The sequence below is a fragment of the Artemia sp. Qi Xiang Cuo genome, chromosome 8 (genome assembly GCF_049724085.1).
Source record: "Artemia sp. Qi Xiang Cuo chromosome 8, ASM4972408v1, whole genome shotgun sequence".
Classification (NCBI taxonomy): Eukaryota; Metazoa; Arthropoda; class Branchiopoda; order Anostraca; family Artemiidae; genus Artemia; species Artemia sp. Qi Xiang Cuo.
The window spans coordinates 25,076,117-25,092,713 of record NC_142801.1 but is presented as its reverse complement, the minus strand read 5'-3'; the positions used below and the strand labels follow the sequence as shown (position 1 = coordinate 25,092,713).

Sequence of the window (16,597 nt, the reverse complement as noted above, 5' to 3'; positions counted from 1 at the left end):
CTTTTGTATTGGTATAAAGTGATCAAAGGGAAAATGCCCCCCCCCCCCCACACCTAACATTTCTCCAAATACTCTCAATCAAAATATGGATATAGCCATATTGTTCAGTTATCCGAATGGTTTGGAAATTATGCTTTGAAAGTAACAAAACCCCCAGCCCTCAGCGTAAGATTTAAAATTTTTACCCTGGGGACATATAAGGTTTTTATAGAAGAGAGGGTCATTTGTACCTCGGAGGGGGATCATTGGATTGGTAATCACGCGCTCTAGTGTTCTTTTTAAGAGTCAAAGGTATCGTACGATAGCTACCCCCTCCCCTACACACAAACTTGTCGTTTCGTCCCGAAATGCGGCTAATAGGAATTCTGAGACAGTTATTCCCTTCAAAATGGTCTATATATAACATAACATGGCATTGAGGCTTAAAACAATCTCCAGAAACTAGGGGGCAGGAATTTTGAGCCATACTCAGGGTGTAATTAAGGATTTAATTGAAAAGATGGTAGTTTAACTTTAGAAGAGATTCAGTCTTTATCCCAGAAAAAGACTATGTCAATATAAAACAAACAGAAATTAAGTTAAAAAACTTTTTCAACAAAATAAGTTTTAAAAAAAAGTAAAGAACTCTATTAAACCAAAATGAACAAAAATAGAATCAAATAATCTACCAAGAATACAACTACCAAAAATCAGTATCAATAAATAAATGAAACCTAAAACAAACAGAAATTAAAATAAACAAGATTCAAACTCAAAACGAGCAGAAATTAATATGTGTAGGTTTCTAAGCCCCAAGCCTTCTAAAAGCCAGAATATAATTTGTACTTTACTGAAAAAAATTCTTTTAAATGTTTTCACTTTACTAACTTTTAGAAATCAAAAATCGATTAAGATTTTAATATCAGCAAATGCATATTAAACTGACAATGCAGATTCTTTTTGTAAATTCATTTGAATTTTTTTCAGTAAAGTAAAAATTATATTCTGGCTTTTAGAAAGCTTGTGGTTTAGTACCCTACTTCTTCTTTCGAAAAACGGCACCTGGAATCTATAATAGACTCCTTTCGGTTTCTAGGTTTCATCTAAATACCCAATCAATACAACGAAAATCAACACAACCAACAGATAAACAAAAAAGTTTTTTTTGACATCACAATCAATATTTTTTTTTTCATTCTTTTTCTCTTTTTTTCTTTCTTCCTTCAATTCTTAAGGAACATAATACTCTTGGTTTTCATATAACAAAAAAAATTCATATAACAGAAAAAAACTAAAATAAGAAACAATGGAATTGGATGGCTTGTGGGAAGTACGAGTACTTGAGCTGCCATAATCCCAGCAATTTAAGGCCTGGAGGCCAGCTAGTACCTATTCGGTTCTTGCTACTCGCTCTCGCTCTTTTCTGCACTCACTCCGGTTTCTTCAAACAATAGGCTTATTAGTATCCATGAGAAAATCAATTATGCTTTTGTACAAGTATCTTTCATCTGATGCATTAATGGCTTTAAATAGCTCGTCGATATCTTTATTCGTCTTCAGTCTTTCAAATGTACGTTTGATATTTGCTGTCAGGTATGCCGTGCTGCAGCACTGAAAAATTATGTGTTATAAAGTCTCAGGCCCTTTTAAACAGAATCTGAAGTGTGGGTCGTCCCTTTTATTCCATTCATGTCCTTCCTTTCTTAAAATCAGAGAGTCACTCTTTATTCCGAAACAAGGAACATTGGTTTTCCGATATGGGAAGATCAGAATAAGAGGAAAAAACTGTTTTTCAAGTATTCTATGTTGGGCTGTGTCACGTAGAGTGAGAGACATGACGTTTATAGAAATGGGTGTATCCACTGTAGAATTTGCGAACAAATCAGCAATTTCATTATAGTATATGCCCTGATGACTTGGAACATGCTGAAACTGGATGATAATATTTCTCTGTTGAAGGTCAAAGAGAAGGTTCCGAAGGTAATGCAGATCTGAGTCCAATGCTGATTTGTGTACTTGAGAAGCAAACGGTAAGGCTGACTTTGAGTCTGAGAAGACTATACACTTTTTTTATATTGGGGGTCTTGCTTTACCTTAAATGTCTCAATTAAGGCTTTAATCTCAGAAGTCAAGATGGAAGCTCTATTTGTCAGCCTTGTACAAATATTCAAAGAGTAGCATGGGATTGTTGCAGCTGAAGCAGCTTAGGAGCCTTCTGCCGAACTATCTGTGTAGATATGTAGGAAATCAGGGTAATCATTTAAGACTTTCTGTCTGACAACTAACAAACTCTGAGTGTGGAGAAAACTTGAGTTCTTATCCATTATAAGCTCAGTGAATACTTGAGTCGGATTAAACTTCCATTTTGGAGGCTGAAGATGTAAAATGCAAATCACTGCATCCTTATTCCAGTTGGAAACTAGTTCAGTGAAAAGAATCCAAGAGCAGATATGCCAGCTATCATTTATTGAACAATTATTCCTAAAGGTTTTTGAAAAAAAAACATGCAATTGACCAATGGCTTGGATTTTCGTGTAATACTTGATTATCATCATGTTCTTCCTTTCTTGTACTGACGGCATACCAGTTAGTGCCTGGACCTTGTAACTTGGTAAGGTTGTGAAAACCAAAGGCTGTTTTAATTGGCATGTTTTGGAAGGTTTCCAATTTTGCCAAACTTGTTTTGCAACATCCTCTGTATGCTTCAATACCATACTCATTGACCAGATAAGCCTTTTGTAATAATCTAGCAGAACAGTTGGTGAGCTGGCCCGTTTAGTAGTAGCTAAACGTTTTAAAAGAATAAGCCTTTTCATGCAAGACTTTTTAACAAAATCAATATGTTTTTTCCAAGTCAAACCATCATCCGAATGGATACCAAGAAGTTTGGGAGAAGGGTTGTAATCAATTTCATTTCCATTTATCCATATTTTGGGAGGATCAAATCCTTTTCTTTTGTAAAACATAGTTGCCTTAGTCTTTGATCCTGATACCGGAAGAGAATAAGCCATAGAAAAGGCCCATAGCTCTCTCATCATTTGGTTTAACCCTATTACCATATCATTTGTATTGGACCCAGAGCTCAAAATCAAAAGATCGTCAGCAAACTCCGCTTTTCAAGCATTATCAGAGCTGAACTTTAAATCAGACAGAAACAAAGTGAACAATAAAGGGCTAAGTGATGACCCCTGCGGGAGTCCTTTATGCACTGTATATACATTAGAGTACTCTCTATGGACTCTAACTTTATAATGCCTGTCAGATAAGGTAATTATCTAAGGATTCGATAGCCCCCTCTGGGAAGTCCATATCTTTAAGAGTTCTGCAAAGTAAAGTTTTATCTACATTGTCAAAAGCAGTCTCAAAATCCACCAACACGGCAATTAAAATCTTTCCTTGCTCTGTGGATTGTCTCATAGCAGCTTCAAGGAGGACTATATTGTCCACAGCGGATCTACCCTGACAAAAACCTGATTGGGACCTTGGCTGTAACTGGTTAGATTCGACAAACCATTCCAGTCTTTTATGAATTGTTTTCTCTGAGAGTTTAACGAGGACCGGTAAAATTGACATAGGTCTATAAGACTCCACTCTTATGGGAGGTTTTCCTGGCTTAGGCACTGGTACAATAATAGCATGCTTCCATAACTTCGGATATCTCCTACTCTGCCAAGATTGATTATAAATATGAAGTAGTTTGGTTTTAAAAATTTCACCAGACTCAATTATCCATTTATAACTGGTTTCATCTTCACTTGCTGCAGATAAAATATTGACTTCCCCCAGAATATCATTCAACTCTGTTATTTTCAGAGGCAACAATAATTCCTCCTTTGACTTGCCAGTATCATGGAGTTTGCAACTGAGGGGTTTCATTGTCAAGGGGTTCAAAGCTTCTGCCTTTTCTTTATCAATATGTAGTAATTTGTCACTGGGCCATAATGATGGGACTGTGTTGCTTGTATTTTCATTACTTACCATCATTTTATTTATAAAGGTATGAATCTTTCTTGAGGGGACATTTTCATCTAACTCTAAGGAAAAATTATTTCATACTCCTCTTTTAGCTTTCAGCACTGTATTTTGACCAGAGATTCTGCTCTCCTCATTGAAATCAGTGCTTCTTGGCTAGGATCCTTTTGAAACCTATTTCTTGCCTTTTTCTTATCCTTGCTGCCTTTCTGCAATCATTGTTCCACCATATTTTAGGATGTTTCTTAACTGTTGGAAAATCAATTTGATCAGAATTAAGCCCCAGAGACTTTTCAGTTGCTCTTTCTAAATGGTGTGAAATGAGGATAGCTTGACATTCTAGGTGATCTTCCTCTGTCAATGGCAAATAGTCTGCTTCATTTAAATATTGTTTGAAAAGACTCCAATTAGCTTTCCGTATATTGAATTTATATCTTGGTGGTGTTGGTGTCGAGGATTCGTTTGTTATCTGACAAAGCAGAGCAGTATGGTCTGTCTGAAGTTCAGGAACTCTTTTAATCTCAATCTTTGGGTCTAGCCATGTAGGTCCAATCTGCAAATCTATTGTAGAAATTCCTCTAACATTGTAGTGATGCCCTGTTATGCCCTGGGGACATATAAGGTTTTTTTATTGAAAGCTTTGTCATAGAAATTCCCCAAACACATCCAATCAAAATTTTTAGATAGCCATTTTGTTCAATACAGTTGAAAGTTTTGGAAATTAGGTCTTTAAGCATGACACCCCCCCCCCAGCCCTAAGTGCAGGGGTTTTAAGTTGTACCCTGAGGGTATATAAGGATTTTTATAGAAAGCGATGTTGTAGAAACTTCAAAAAGGGCTCATTTGATTGAAAATTGAAATGGCTAGTGCCCTTTTAATAGTTGAAAATGATTGGAGAGCAACTAACCCCCTCTCAAGTCCACCATTTCCCCATACACGTACAATCAAAATTTTGAGTAGAAATTTCTGGAACTTATGTTTTTGAGTATGACAACCTCCCCCCCCCCCCCACAGTCCTCATGACAAGGATTGTCAGATCTGCCCTGGGGGCATATAAGGTTTTTATAGAAAGTGATGTTGTAGAAACTTCATAAAGGCCTCTTTCAATTGGAAACTGAAAGAGCTAGTTCCCTTTTTAATAGTCAAAAGTGATTGAAATGTAACTAACCCCCCTCTCACGCCCACCATTTCCCCAAAAACAACCAATCAAAATTTTGAGATATCCATTTCTTTCAATGTAGTTGAAAGTTCTGGAAACTAGGTCTTTTAGGGTGATAAGCCCCTCAGAGCCCTCAGGGCAAGGGTTGTAAGTTGGAGGCATACCCCAACAGGCATACCCCCTGGGGGCATATAAGGTTTCTATAGAAAGTTTTGTTATAGAAACTTCAAAAAGGGCTTATTTGATTGGAAATTGAAAGGGCTAGTGCCCTTTTTTTCAAGTCGAAAGTGAATGGAGAAAAACTAACCTGAGACAGGCATTTTGTTCAACTTAGTTAAGAGTTCTGGAAATTTTGTATTTGAGAATGACAAACCCCCAGGGCAAAGGTTGTAAGCTATGCCCTGGGGGCATATAAGGTTTTTATAGATAGTGTTGTTGTAGAAACTTCAAAACGGGCTCATTCAATTGGAAATCGGGAGGGCTAGTACCCTTTTTAATAGTCAAAAGTGATTGGAGGTTAACTAACCCCCCTCTCATGCCCACTATTTGCCCAAACACATCTAATCAAAATTTTCAGACAGCCATATTGTTCAACGTAGTGGAAAGTTTTGGAAATTAGGTCTTTGAAGATGACACTTCCCCCAGAACCCTCAGGGGTAAAGTTGTAAGTTATGCCCTGGGGGCATATAAGGTTTTACTAAAAGTTTTTTTATAGAAACTTGAAAAAGGGCTCATTCGATTGAAAATTCAAAGGGCTAGTGCCCTTTTTAATAGTCGAAAGTGATTGGAGGGAAACTAACCCCCTCTCACGCTCACCTTTTCCCCAAACACATCCAATCAAAATTTTGAGATAGCCATTTTGTTCAATTTAGTTGAAAGTTCTGGAAATTACATCTTTGAGGATGACAACCCCCCCCCCCCGCACAGCCCTCCGGGCAAGGGTTGTAAGTAAATAATTGTACTTACAACTAATATTTGCATAAATATTTGCATAATTTTTCAATTTTTTCACTGGCTGTTAATTGTCCTTGTTTTCTTCCTTTCTTCACGATTTTATGTTTTAAGGGTTGTAAGTTATGCCCTGGGGCAATATAAGGTTTTATAGAAAGCATTGTCATAAAAACTCCAAAAAGGGCTCATTTGATTGGAAATTGAAATGGCTAGTGCCGTTTTTAACAGTCAAAAGTAATTGGAAGGCAACTAACACCTCTTCCAAGCCCCCCATTTCCCCAAACACATCCAATCAAAATTTTGAGATAGCCATTTTGTTCAATGCAGTTGAAAGTTCTGGAAATTGTCTTTGAGCCAGACACTCCCCCCACAGCCTTCAGGGCAAAGGTTATAAGTTATGCCCTGGGGTCATATAAGGTTTTTATTGAAAGCATTGTCATAGAAAATTCAAAAAGGGCTCATTCAATTGAAAATTCAAAGGGCTAGTGCCCTTTTTAATAGTTGAAAAGCATTGAAGGACAACCAACCCCACTCTCATGCCCACCATTTCCCCAGACACATCCAATCAAAACTTTGAGATAGCCATATTGCTCAACATAGTTGAAAGTTTTGTAAATTAGGTCTTTGAGGATGATAATCCCCCTCAGAGCCCTCAGGGCAAGGGTTGTAAGTTATGCCCTGGGGGCATATAAGGTTTTTATAGAAAGTGTTGTCGTAGAAACTTCACAAAGGGCCCATTTGAGTGTAAATTAAAAGGGCTTGTGCCCTTTTTAATAGTCGAAAGTGAATGGAGAGCAGCTAACACCCACCATTTCCCCAAACACATTCAATCAAAGTTTTGAGATAGCCATTTTGTTCAATGTACTTGACAATGTACTCTCACACCCACCATTTCCCCAAACACATTCAATCAAAGTTTTGAGATAGCCATTTTGTTCAATGTACTTGAAAATCTTAGAAATTATGTATTTGAGGATAACAAACCCCCCAGAGCCCCTAGGGCAAAGGTTGTAAGTTATGCCCTGGGGACATATAAGGTTTTTATATATAGAGTTTTTGTAGAAACTTCAAAAGGGGTTCATTCAATTGGAAATTGACAGGAATTGTGCCCTTTTTAATAGGTGAAAGTGATTGGAAGGCAACTAACACCCCTTCCATACCAACCATTTCCCCAAACATATCCAATCAAAATTTTGGGATAGCCATTTTGTTTAGCATAGTTGATTTCCAGATAGAAATTATGTTTTTGAGGAGGACACTCCCCCAGAGCCCTCAGGGCAAAGGTTGTTAGTTATGCCCTGGGGGCATATAAGGTTTTTTATAGAAAGCATTGTAGTAAAAACTTCAAAAAAGGCTCATTCAATCGAAAATTCAAGGGGCTAGTGCCCTTTTTAATAATCAAAAGTGATTGGAGGTCAACTAATACCCCTCTCACACCCACCTTTTCCCCAAACACATCCAATCAAAACTTTGAGATAGCCATTTTCTTCAACGTAGTTGAAAGTTCCAGAAATTAGGTCTTTGAGGATGACACCCCCCCACAGCCCTCAGGACAAGGGTTTTAAGTTATACCCTGGGGGCATATAAGGTTTTTTATAGAAAGCATTGTCATAAAAAACTTCAAAAGGGGCTCATACAATTGGAAATTGAAAGGGCTAGTGCCCTTTTTACTAGTCAAAAGTGATTGGAAGGCTTGACAGTTTTATATTAAAGATTGATGTGGGTACAATGTATACCCTTTTTAATAGTCGATTTTAATAGTATGCCTTTTTAATATGGCTAGTGCCCTTTTTAATAGTTGAAAGTGATTGGAAGGCAACTGAAACCCCTTCCATGCCCACCATTTATCCAAACACATCCAATCAAAACTTTGAGATACCCATTTTGTTCAAAGTAGTGGAAAGGTCAGGAAATTATATCTTTGAGGATGATACTCCCCCCACAGCCCTCAGGGTTAAGGGTTGTATGTTATGCCCTGGGGGCATATAAGGTTTTTATTGAAAGCTTTGTTGTTGAAACTTGAAAGGATCATTTGATTGGAAATTCAAAGGGCTAGTTCCCTTTTTAATAGTCAAAAGTGATTTGAGGGCAACCAACCCCCCTCTCACACCCAGCTTTTCCCCAAACACATCCAATCAAACTTTTTAGACAGCCATTTTGTTCAATGTAGTTAAAAGTTTTAAAAATTAGGTCTTTGAGGATGACAACCCCCTCAGAGCCCTCGGGGCAAGGGTTGTAAGTTATGCCCTGGGGGCATATAAGGTTTTTATAGATAGTAATGTTGTAGAAACTTCAAAAAGGGCTTATTTTATTGGAAATTAGAAGGGCGTGTGCCCTTTTTAATAGTCAAAAGTGATTGGAGGATAACTAACACCCCTGTCACACCCACCATTTCCCCAAACACATCCAATCAAAATTTTGAGATAGCCATATAGAAAGTGTTGTCGTAGAATTCAAAAAGGAATCATTCGATTGGAAATTGAAATGGCTAGTGCCCTTTTTAATATTCGAAAGTGATTAGAGGACAAGTAACCTCCCTCTCACGCCCACCATTTCCCCAAACAATTGCAATCAAAATTTTGAGATAGCCATTTTGTTCAACATAGATGAAACGTCCGGAAATTAGGTCTTTGATGATGACAACCCCCTAACAACCCTCGGGTCAAAGGTTGTAATCTATACCCTGGGGTACAAAAGGTTTTTATAGAAAGCGCTGCCGTAGAAACTTAAAAAGGGCTCATTCAATTGGAAATTAAAAGGGCTAGTGCTCTTTTAAATAGTCAGAAGTGACTGGAGGGAAAGTAACCCCCCTCTCATGCCCACCATTTCCCCAAACACATCCAATCAAAATTTTGAGATAGCAATTTTCTTCAACCAAGTTGAAAGTTCTGGAAATTACCTCTTTGAGGATGACACACACCCCCCCCCCACCCTGGGCAAGGGTTGTAAGTTATGCCCTGGGGGCATATAAGGTTTTTATTGAAAGCTTTGTCATAGAAACTTCAAAAGGGCTCATTTGAATGGAAATTGAAAGGCCTAGTGCCTTTTTAATGGTTGAAAATGATTGGAGAGCAACTAACACCCCTCTTGCACCCACCATTTCCCCAAACATATCCAATCAAAATTGTAGCTAGCCATTTTTTTAATGTAGTTGAAAGTTCTGGGAATTAGGTCTTTGAGGATGACAACACCCTCACAGCCATCAGGGCAAGTGTTGTAATTTATGCTCTTGGGGCATATAAGGTGTTTATAGAAAGCATTGTCATAGAAACTCAAAAAGGGCTCATTCAATTGGAAATTGAAAGGGCTAGTGCCCTTTTTAATAGTCGAAAATGATTGGAGGACAACTAGTCCCCCTCCCACGCCCACCCTCCCATTTCCCCATTATGTTTAAAACTGAATGTTGCCTTAAGATTAAACCAAAATGCACTGTGTTACTACTAATTCCCAATAAGGCATCTCAACAATATCCTAAGAGCAACTGAGGGTATTAGGTTCAAACTTTTGGGGCTACTTCTGCTCTAAAAATTTAACTTAATCAAAATAGTGTAAGTGTTTCCAAGCTATCAAAGAAAGAAAACATATTTTTTTGTGAATGGTATCAAGTTTTCTATTTCAGGTCAACTAGAGGAGGTGTGAAACTAAATTAAACACTACTATTTGTGTGTCCTGATTTTTAAAAGGGTGTATGTTGTTAAAGATTGCTAAAAAAAATTCCAGCACACAAATAGCAGGCCAAACTATAAAGTCTTAAAAAATCGAAAAGATTTAAAGAATTATTTTCTTTTTCTCTGAAAAGACTATGTACATACAAAACAAACAAAAATTATTTTAAAAAATGTTTTCACAAAATAAGTTTTTCAAAGAAAAGTAAACAAAAGAAAAGGAAAAAAAACAAAAATGAGCAAAAATAAAATCAGATAATCTACCAAGCATGAAACTACCACAAACCAGCATCAATAAATAAATGAAACCCAAAACAAACAAAAATTACAATAAATAACCAAGTCAAACTCAAAACAAGCCAAAATTAACATGAGTAGAGCTCAAAATCCCTATGCCTTCCCAAAGCCAGATTATAATTTTCACTTTACTGAAAAAAATACAAAAGAATGTGCATTGTCAGTTTAATATACATATACTGATATTTAGTAATCCAAATGTTAATATTATTTGATTTTAAAGTTACAAAAGTAAAAACATTTATATTTTTTCAGTAAAGTGCAAATTATGTTCTGGCCTTGGGAAGGCATAGGGATTTTGAGCACTAGTCATGTTAATTTCTGCTCGTTTTGAGTTTGACTGGGTTATTTATTGTAATTTCTGTTTGTTTGGGTTATTTATTTATCAATGCTGATTTGTGGTAGTTTCATGCTTGGTAGAATATTTGATTTTATTTTTGCTCATTTTTGGTTTAATGGAGTTCTTTACTTTTCTTTGTGGAAAAAGTTTTTTTTTAATTAATAAGGAATAAATATCAGCATATGTATATTCAACTGACAATGCAGATTTATTTTAGTAAATTCTAGTATAGTGAAGTTCCAGTTGGAATGTATTACAACAATTATACTGCATATTATGAAGTAAGAATTGTAGTTTCCAACCCTTTTATATGGCTAAATATAAGAGAATAAGGTATCATCTTTCAGGGTCCATGATGGGCTTAAAGTTGAATTTCTGAGTAAAGCAATTATTATATTCAGAAAGAGCATGAGTGTTTTGTTCACCTTATTAGTAATTTAAACTGCTCCATATTTGCCAGTAGCCTTCTAAACAGACTGAAAAGCAGCAAGGGGGTTGAAGTAGACTACTAAGGTTATATGCTTGTAGGCCTAGTCTATAGCCTAATTTGAGTCAGTCAATCACTGGTCTTTCAGGCAAATTTGCAGGTGGTACTATAATTGAGCTAGGATGATAGTGAAAATGTCATTGGATGCCTTGTTTATGCACTTTTATAAGGCAATACTTGCTTCTGTTGCAAATTGCATCTTGAACCCTTAAAGGGGCCCAAAGGTATTTTATATGAATTATGAAAGAGCATAAAAAAAGCATCAAATGATGTTTTCACTTTCATCCTAGCTAAATTATATAGCCCACTCCAAATTTACCTTGAACTTTACCCCTCCCCCTCTCCACTCACCCCCTAATGTGCAAATATATACCCTGAATTATCAACAGCAAAGTTTCAAATTACAAAATTCAGTACTATTTTTGTCAATAGCATTTGAAAAACTTGAAATGGTAAGAAAATGGTTTGAATTGAGTTGCCTAATAAATGAGGTTTGAATTGTTTTTTTTGGAATAAATTACTATTGAACAACTTATTTATAAACTAGTGATATGGTTTTACACTTTTCAATAACTTAATAAGTGTTGATAACTTCTTTGTGTGGTTACAAAAATGAAATACCTTCAGGGCCCCTAAATGGGCTCAAGATGCAAATTGCAACAGAAGCAATTATTGTATCATGAAAGAGTATAAAAAAGGCATCAAATGAAATTTTCACTTTCATCCTAACTAAACTATTGGGTAAAATTCTACTTTAACTACTTTTGGCTATCTTGGAATGGGGTTAGGTTAGGGAAATGAAACTTTCAAGGATGGGCCTACAGGCTAAAGTATGTCCCAGGAAGGTATTTTGAAGTACCTACTCTACTTCTCCCTCAAGAGGGTCCTGAAATTTATCTACATGACAGGTCTATACTCATTGAAATTTTGACAAAACAACATTTTACCTTAATTTTCAGTTATCAGTTTCTTTTTCTCTGGCTTTAGCTCTGAAAATGCAAGTTCAGTTATTTAAGCAGAATTTTAAGCCATATCAATGTTTTATCTTCAAAATTTAGGAAGTGTATTTGTATATCTATAAAACCTTATAAACTGGGATTGAGCAAAGTTGTGAAGCTGAAAACAATTTTTTTGTACTTCATTTAAGCAAAAGATCTATTTTGCAAGGTTTCACTTCTTTAACTCACAGATGTTTAAAGGTCATCAAAGGTCAGGACACTCTAAAGGGAGAAGGAGTGGAGGTATGTACTTCAAAATACCTTCCCAGGACATACTTTGGTAAATTTTTTGTTGTTCATATTATTGACTAATGAATAAAGTAAATATACCACTTGATGCCTTTTTTTGTGCTCTTTCTAAATATAATTATCATTTTTGTCAGAAATGAATTTTACCCCACCCCTATATATACCAATTCATGGTATATATTTGCAAATTAGGGGGAGGGCTGGTGGGAAAGTTTAAACTTACCTCTCATTTACATCAGAAATCAAATTTACCCCCACACCCCTAATGTGCAAATATATACCCTGAATTGGTATATATAGGGGTGGGGGTAAAATTTGTTTCTGACAAAAACAATTATTATATTTGGAAAGAGCATAAAAAAGACAGTAAAATTCTACTTTAGCTACTTTTGGCTATCTTGGAATGGGGTTAAGTTAGGAAAATGAAACTTTCAGGGATGGGTCTACAGGCCAAAGTATGTCATCGGAAGGTATTTTGAATTACCTACCTCCACTCCTTCTCCCTCAAGAGAGTCCTGAAATTAGCCTACATGACAGGTCTATACCCATTAAAATTTTGACAAAACAACATTTTACCTTAATTTTCAGTTATCAGTTTCTTTGTCTCTGGCTTTAGCTCTGAAAATGCAATTTCAGTTATCTGAGCAGAATTTTAAGCCATATCAAAGTTTTATTTCCAAAATTTAGGAAATCTATTTGCATATCTTTAAAACCTTATAAATTGGGATTGAGCAAAGTTGTTAAGCCAAAAAAAAATTGTTGTACTTTATTTAAGCAAGAGATCTATTTTGCAAGGTTTCACTTCTATAACTCATAGTTTTTTAAAGGTCATCAAAGGTCAGGACCCTCTAGAGGGAGAAGGAGTGGAGGTAGATACTTCTAAGTACCTTTCCATGGCATAGTTTAGCCTGCAGACTCATCCCTGGAAGTTTCATTTTCCTAACCTAACCCCTTTCCAAGATAGTCAAAAGTAGCTAAAGTAGAATTCTACCAAAAAGACATCAAGTGGTACATTTACTTTATTCACAAGTCAATAATACAAACAACAAAAAATTTACCTATACTTTAGCCTGTAGACCCATCCCTGAAAGTTTCATTTTCCTAACCTAGCCCCTTTCCAAAATAGTCAAAAGTAGCTAAAGTAGAATTTTACCAAATTATACTGCCACCTGCAAATTCACTGTCTTTTAACCTAAAATGCCTGTTTACCAGGGATTTGGAGATTGTATCAACAACATAACCCAACAGAGGAAAACAGCCTAGCCTAATCTAGATGTACATGTGGCCCACTATTTTCTTCAAATCAATACAGTGACAAATAACCAGAACAATAGCAACAAATGTTGGGAAGGAATCAGTTAGCCTAGGCTATAAAAAATTTACTGATATAAATTATTTAGGCTACATCCTAGGTCTATTTCTACAAAAGTGAATGAGAAAGGAAACACCTAGAATATCTATTGACTACAATTTTCCTGCACCTTTTGACATAAGAATTACTTCAATAACAAGTTTCGTTCTGGAGAGGTCAATCACTAGATCAGAAGTGGTTCAATGTTTTTCTATCTGTCAAACCTTGGCCTAGTCTAGAAGACACTCAGGTTTTAGTCAAGAGAAATTATTTATGCGAGTGAATCAGCTATTATTGTTATAACCAGAAAGAAAATTATAAACACCTGTGAAATCAAAAAGTGTCCCTGCCCTAGAATACTCCTCTATTTCTTTTATTTCCTATAAAAATCAACAGCGCTGCCACACCAATCAGTTCCTAAGTTGCCATAATTGCCCCAATTTGCGTGCTACATAGTGATTTTCGGTGCCACAGTCGAGAAACATTCGTGCGTGTCGTTGCCTACGCCTCGACACGCCGACGGTCAGTTAAGTGTCCTTAGATAAGTTTTAGGGCCCATTTTTAATATTTTTTCAAGGTAAAGCAATAAAAATGTATCCTGAACTGACTAAAGCGTTGAATGGGAGAATACAAGCGCAAAAGCATTTCCAGTGTTTAATAATATTTGGATCATTGCCATGCATATCCATGCTTATCCAGAGCCATTATTGGAGCGAAAGGGCCTGGCATTTGTAGCTTTTTTTGGACACCGATTTTAGCTTCAAACAATAGCGGTACAAAAAATGTCCTTTACGTGAAATTTTGAAAAGTAATCATCACAGACCTGGTTAGTCAACTGTCGTTCTGTAGGTGGTGCAATGAGTTTGAAATTTGCTTGGTAATACGGGACCGAGAGATCGAGCCTTGATATAGCACCATATAGCAGGGCCGATACAGAGACTTTCAAACAGTTCGTGGTAACGAACTTTATAGTAAGAGCGACTCACCTGAAGTGACCGGAACTCTAAAAAACAGAATTTTGATACCAATAAATATATCAAAATAATCATATTTTTATGGTGATTTTAAATATATAGTTTAGTTTTAAGCGGCGTTCACAAGCGTGTCTAGCTAGAATCCCATGTCTAGATACGTGTCTAGCCAGAATCAAATGTCTAGGCAACGACCGTTCACAAGTAAAATTCGGCGCTTAGCTAGACACGCTAGACAAGGCGCTTGGCTAGACATTGAGTTCTAGACTCTAGGGCTCAATGTCTAGGATTTTCGATTACAGCCAATCAGAATGCGTCAAGTTCCACTATTTTCATCATTTTCGTTTACATTTGTAAACTCAGATTAAATTTTTTTTCTCAATAATTGTTTTTTTCATTTTAGGCAAATATACAACACAAGACATAATAATGAAGCACACTAAAGCAATTGTTTTGCTTATTTCATCCATTAGCTTGTGACAGTAAAAATAAGGATTATAATATTTGAACATTTTGCCCGCATAAGCTCTGTTGATTGGATAGAAATGACAATTTGAAACTAAATTTGTAGTTTTAGCTAAGCACCGAATTTTACATGTGAACGGTCGTTGCCTAGAAATTGGATTCTGGCTAGACACGTGTCTAGACGCGGGATTCTAGCTAGACACGCTTGTGAACGCCGCTTTAAGCATCAAAAGTTACGATCCTGAGAAAATTTGCTTGTTTTCGAAAAAAGTAGCAAAAACACATTAAAATTCATAGAATCTTAAGGAAAATAAAACCATCAGCTTCAGAGTATCAAAGAACTTTACTAAAGAGGTTTCAAGCCCCTATCTGCAAAAACGTAGAATTTTGAATTTTTTGCCAGACAAAAGATTACGGATGCGTGTTTATTTTTTTCCCCAGGGGTGATCATACAGATTCAGTGGTCCTAGAATGTCGCGAGAGGGGTCATTCGAACGGAAATTAAAAGTGTTATATTGCACTTGTCAATTAAAAACAAATGTTTTTTAAAATACAATTACTTTTTACAAAATCTGGTTTGCAGCGGTAGCTAGTAACAAACGACCTAGTAAGAGACGATCACTGCCAGTGTTAAGAAATGTAATAGCATTTAACTCCTAAAAATACAGTCAGATCAAAACAAAAAGCACACTATTAGAGCCGCTTAGTCCGAAACCCCTATATAGGGAACTTTCTGCCCCTTGGCTTGCACAATAAGGGAAATATATTGGCTTGAAAAAAAAAAGTGGTAGCTAATACAGAATTCTGCCTAAACAGCATCTGTTTTCTTTTTTTTTCTTTTGCACAGATAACTTGGCACTAGAACATCGTAGAGAGTTGTTCAATGGCTCATCTTAAAGGAAATTAATGGGGTTAAGAACCTTTTGTAATTAAAACAAATTAATCTTAAAATAGAATCAACTTTTTTACGAAACCCTGCATATTTCAATTTAAAGATTGATCAATGAACTAATAATCGTAAGTTGTAGCCAAGTCGTCTCTTACCATTCCAATTAAGAAAAAGCCAAAGGCTTTTTCCTGTTTGTAATTTCACATCAAACAAATAATAGATCAGATCAGACCGAGAAGAGATCAGATCAGACCGACAATTGTAGAAGAAAGCCAGGACAGATAGTCAGAGTGATTGAGAGGCAAATCTGGGATAGGCCCTCTTAAAGGATTGTACATTACATGTTTAGAATCAAAACACATGAACCTTAGAAAGCTGAAAGTGGGTCTTACATAAAAAATCGATATAGTTCATGATAATATATTAAAGAAAGATCTATAGCCTATAGTAATTGAACTACAAAGCACTCCACTAGACTAATATTAAGCATCAATCTAGTTAATTATATCTGGGTGGCAGTGGTAGCTAGCAGCCTAGTAAGAGTTTAAATTATAATACAAAGTTATATGAAGGATGGTTCTAGTTGATTTTAAATCAGAGGCAACACTATAGCGTTGCCTATAGTGAAGGTCATAGGGCTCGAATGTTTCATTATTATTATTAATTCAAAAAACACTTTTTCCACAAAATAAGTTTTTCAAAGAAAAGTAAAGAACTCCATTAAACCAAAAATGAGCAAAAATAAAATCAAATAATCTACCAAGCGTGAAACTTCCACCAATCAGCATCGATAAATAAACGAAACCCAAAACGAGCAGAAATTA

The 16,597-nt window shown here is 36.0% G+C and overlaps 1 protein-coding gene across 1 annotated transcript in view; it reads right to left on the bottom strand.

Annotated features, from left to right (window-relative positions):
* LOC148949268 (unc-112-related protein-like) overlaps window positions 1–13,846 on the bottom strand; it is a 73,336-nt gene extending 59,490 nt beyond the window's left edge. The window contains exon 1 of the mRNA XM_089093310.1: window positions 13,774–13,846. The gene's annotated coding sequence lies outside the window, so the exon portion shown is untranslated. The remainder of the gene's footprint in view (window positions 1–13,773) is intronic.
* Window positions 13,847–16,597: the final 2,751 nt, after the last annotated feature.